The 5,100-nt window shown below is 53.0% G+C and overlaps 1 long non-coding RNA gene across 1 annotated transcript; it reads left to right on the forward strand.

Moving 5' to 3' along the window:
- The first annotated feature begins 2,499 nt into the window (after positions 1 to 2,499).
- Positions 2,500 to 4,204, forward strand: LOC141085721 (uncharacterized). The gene is made up of 4 exons (XR_012231391.1): positions 2,500 to 3,353; positions 3,440 to 3,521; positions 3,639 to 3,793; positions 3,879 to 4,204. It is a non-coding gene; the product is annotated as an uncharacterized lncRNA (long non-coding RNA).
- The last annotated feature ends 896 nt before the right edge of the window (positions 4,205 to 5,100 follow it).

The raw sequence follows: 5,100 nt of genomic DNA on the forward strand, positions 1-5,100 counted from the left end.
CCCATCGGACGGAACCCCCTCTAACCATATATCCTTTCATCGGACGGACCACCCCTCAAACCATAGACCCCCCATCGGATAGACCCCCCTCAAACCACAGACCCCCCAACAGATGGACGCCCGCTCAAACCGTAGACCCCTCTAACAATAGCCCCTCCATCGGACGGACCCCCCTCAAACCATAGACACCCCCTCTAACCATAGACCCCTCTAACAATAGCCTCCATGGGATGGACCCCCCTCAAACTATAGACCCCCACTAACAATAGACCCCTCCAATGGACAGACCCCCCTCTAACCATAGACCCCCCATCGGACGGACCCCCCTCAACCATAGACCCCAATGGACGGACTCCCCTCAAACCATAGACCCCGTATCGGATGGACTACCAAACCATAGACCCTCATCAGCCAAACTCCTCCTCAAACCATAGACCCCCCCATCGGATGGACCCACCTCTAACCATAGACCCCCGCATCGGATGGACCCCTCTCAAACTATAGACCCCCATCGGACGGACCCCCCTCAAACCATAGACTTCCTATCGGAGGAACCCCCCCAAACCATAGACCTCCTTCAAACCAGACTCCCTCTAACCATAGACCCCCTCTAACCATAGACCTCCCCAATGGACGGACCCCCTCTCTAACCATAGTCCACCCATCGGACGGACCCCCCAACCATAAACCCCAAATCGGACGGACCCCCACTCAAACCATAGACCCCCCCATCGGACAGACCCCCCCTCAAACCAGACTCCCTCTAACCATAGACTCCCCTCTAACCATAGACCTCTCCAATGGATGGACCCCCCCTCTCTAACCATAGACCACCTCATCGGACAGACCCCCCATCAGATGGACCCCCCTCTAACGATAGACCCCCCATAGGACGGAATCCCCCTAACCACAGACCCCCCAAAATTGGACGGACGCCCCTAAGCCATAGACCCCCATCGCATCGGACAGACCACCCTCTAACCATAGACCTCCCTATCGGATGGACCCCCTCTAACCATAGACCCCCATTGGATTGACCCCACCAACCATAGACCCCCCCATTGGACGGACCCTCCTCAAGCCATAGACCCCCCCATCGGATGGACCCCCTCTAAAACCATGGACCCCCGATCGGATGGAACCCCCCTCTAACCATAGACCCCCTCAAACCATAGACCCCCTCATTGGACTGACCCCCCTGAAACTAGACTCCCTCTAACCATAGACCCCCCTCTAACCATAGACCTCCCCAATGGACGGACCCCCCTCGCTAACCATAGACCACCCCATCAGATGGACCCCCCAACCTTAGACCCTCCATCGGACGGACCCCCCATCAAACTATAGACCTCTCATTGAATGGCCCCCTTTAACCATAGACCCACATCGGACGGAATCCCTCCTAACCATAGACCCCCCCAAAATTAGACAGACCCCCCCAAGCCATAGACCCCCATCGGACAGACCGCCCTCTAACCATAGCCCTCCCCATCGGACAGACCCCCCTTAACCATAGACCCCCCATCGGACGGACCCCCCTCAAACCATAGACCCCCCAATCGGACGGAGCCCCCTCAAACCATAGACCCCCCCCCATGGTATAGACTCTCCCTCAAGCCAACTGTACAAAATATCAAAAAACTTGGCACTCAAAAACGAAGGCAATTTCACAGTTCCTTTATTGTTATCGCATCCAATTCAACACATTCCTTTTGAACATTTTCGGCCTCCCCTGGTTGCAGCTTCATGTTCCCTGGACACAGGCTAAGGCAAACGCCGGATGATACAGCACCTATACAGCGGTTTCTTCACTGTGTCATCTCATTACCCTGCTCATTGTTAATCGCACTTACTTTGCAGCGCTGCTATGCTGCACTCCCGGTGCCGCACTTACTTTGCAGCGCTGCTATGCTGCACTCCTGGTGCCGCACTTTGCAGCGCTGCTATGCTGCACTCCAGGTGCTGCACTTGCTTTGCAGAGCTGCTATGCTGCACTCCCGATGCCGCACTTACTTTGCAGCGCTGCTATGCTGCACTCCCGGTGCCGCACTTACTTTGCAGCGCTGCTATGCTGCACTCCAGGTGCCGCACTTTGCAGCGCTGCTATGCTGCACTCCCAGTGCCCTCTCCTGTAGCGCTGGTTCATTTACCTGTGATCAGTGTGGGATCACTGGACACGGCTCACAAGCTGAATACTCCACAGGTGCATTCCTTTCCCCCTTTTTCAGCACAAGCACAACTTTTAGTGAGTTATATTACCATAACTAGCTGCTCATTGTTTCTATTTATAGTATCTGTTATGCCGCGCTCACAAGGAGGCGGGGCTTCGGCCCCGACGTCACTCCCTCCGGTACGGCGGTCCCTCAGGGGTCCCCGTCGGGTGCGCACGCGCAACTCTCGTCCCCGGGTCTCCTCCTCCATGCCACGTTTGCGCTTGCGCGCTCCTGTCAGTGCTGTATAGGGCTCGGTCCTCTCTATGGTATTGGAGGACCTGACCCGGAACCACTAGTGGTCATGTGCTTTCTGGCTAGGTCCTGACCCGGAACCAGTAGTAGTCATGTGCTATATCAGACGACCTCCCCCTAGGGGAGGTGCCTGATTATTGTTGTGCTTCCTGGCTGGGTCAGCTGTGTCCCAGCCTGGCTGTGCGCTGTTCTCAGGTCCTCTGCTCTGTCTGCTATTCTGTGGTGCTCCTAGCACTTGCTCTGAACCCTTGTTTCTTCATGCTCCGCCGTGCCTCCTGGCATTCACTCTATTCCTGTGTTCTGTTACTTGCTACACGCCTTATGTGCCCACGTGTACCCGTCTAGCACTACCCTGTACTCAGCGCACTCCCGTGTACTCTCCTGTGTTCCCTAGTATCCTGCACCCTCCAGTCACACAGTCTCGTATCTCCTGTGAGCCGGCCGCCTGGTGCCAGCAGTCGTGGTATCGTATCCCCTGGGGCTTGCTCCTGACACTCCCTGTATAGGGGGTGGTCCTCACTAGGCTAGCTCGCCCTGGGAGGGTTGGTGCCGCGACCCAGAGGGTCCACTCCAGGAGTCGCTAACACTCTAACAGTATCCTCTAGGTGCGGTAACCAATATGCCTCCAATCTATCCATAGCCGCAACATTCCTATATTTAAGGCATCACTGGCTTGCCTGTTCATACACAGGTAATTTAGTATAGCAGTTATAACATATGGTGTTATTACCATTACCTCTTTCACCCTCATTATTGTTTGTACTTTTACTCTGTTACTTACAGCGCCAGTTTGGGGCAATAAACCTAGTACTCAATACGCTGTCAGCCTATCAACTCCCACGTTAGTCCCACAAAGGAGGCTTTGCATGCACCTCGTTTTCTTCACAGGTAATTAATTATTTCAGCTTCATCGGGTCCCCATTTTCACCCTTGACATTAGGACTCTTGTCGCATATGACACGTTTATCTGTTAGATTGATTCTAGTGCCTTTTCACCATCGAGCCGCTTCCCAGGAGACGTCTGCTTTACCTTTACACATCTTGTTACTTATTCAGGTACGAGATGATTGCTCAGAGCTCACCTTGATATACATCACCTCCATTTCCTTCATAACATATTGTGTTCATCTTTTGTATAAACCCTTTTTCTAATGTTCTAATCTTCCTTTTCAGTACCACAAGTTGTGTACCCAGTACAGCATACCCTACAGCATATGGGTTTTCCCATACAGCTCCTTTTTTAGGTATCTCCTCTGGTACTCACCTTCTCATCCGACCACCACCTCACGTATGGTGTCACACACCATATTACTCCAGTGAACCTCACTGTATCCTTTTAATACTCAGATACACTTGTTTTCTCTACCACCATTTTCCGGAACACAATACTGTTTTCCTTATTTACCAGCACAGCACGGACTTCGTATCACAGCCCATGGAAGCCAAGGAATTTCACTGAGCTCACTTGAACCTCAATCTTCGGCATTCTAAATCTAAAAAATAATTCATTGGATCGACATATGTATCTTGAAGTATGTTATGCGATGTTTTGTAGCATCCTATTATTATTATTATTGACTTTGTGTATTATCTTGGATGTTAATTGCAATCTTTTTTACTTTTCTCTTCTAAAATGTACTTCAGCTAAATCAACCATGAGAAACTTATTCTGATGAAGGTCTGTTGTTTGACCGAAAACGTTCAAAGGGAATGTGTTGAATTGGATGCGATAATAATAAAGGAACTGTGAAATTGCCTTCGTTTTTGAGTGCCCTCTCTAACCATAGACCCCCCCTCGGATGGACCTCCCGTCTAACCATAGACCCCCCATCGGATGGACACCCCTCTAACCATAGACCCCCATCGGACGGACCTCCCTCCCTATCGGACTGCCCCATCAGACCCCCTATCAGACCCCCCCCATCGCATCGGACCCCCCATCTGACCCCCCTATCAGACCCCCCTTATCAGATCCCCCTCCCTATAAGACCGCCCCTTATCAGACCTCCCTCCCTATCAGACCCCCATCAGACCCCTCTTGCATCTGACCCTCCCATCAGACCCCCCTCCCATCGGATCCCCCATCGGACCCTTCCATTGGATGGACCCCCCTCCCTTCAAACCCCTCCCATCGGACCCCCCTCTCATCGGACCCCCCATCACACCCCCCTCCCATCAGAACTCCCCTCCCATCAGACTCCACTTTCCCATCAAACCCCCCTTCCATTGGATACCCCCCATCGGCCCCCCTCTCCCATCGGATTCCCCCATCGAACTCCTCCCTCCCATCAGACCCCCCCAATCAGACCCCCCTCCCATTGGACCCATCTCATTTGATCCACCCTCATCGGACCCCCTCTGCACGAACCCTGCTGGGGGAGGCAGGTGACTACGAAGGATCCGGGTGGAGGAAGGAGCTGGAGGTGGTGACAGCGGTGACTGCCCCGGAGTGGAAGAGGCCGGTGGCAGTGTTCCCATACTGTAGTAAGCTTGGTCCTGTTCCCATACTGTAGTAAGTTAGTTCTGTTACCATTCTATAGTAAGCTCGGTCCTGTTCCCATGCTGTAGTAAGCTCGGTCCTGTTCCCATGCTGTAGTAAGCTCGGTCCTGTTCCCATGCTGTAGTAAGCTCGGTC

This window comes from Dendrobates tinctorius, unplaced genomic scaffold, assembly GCF_039654945.1.
Source record: "Dendrobates tinctorius isolate UK_male_01 unplaced genomic scaffold, ASM3965494v1 ptg000029l, whole genome shotgun sequence".
Lineage (NCBI taxonomy): Eukaryota > Metazoa > Chordata > Amphibia > Anura > Dendrobatidae > Dendrobates > Dendrobates tinctorius.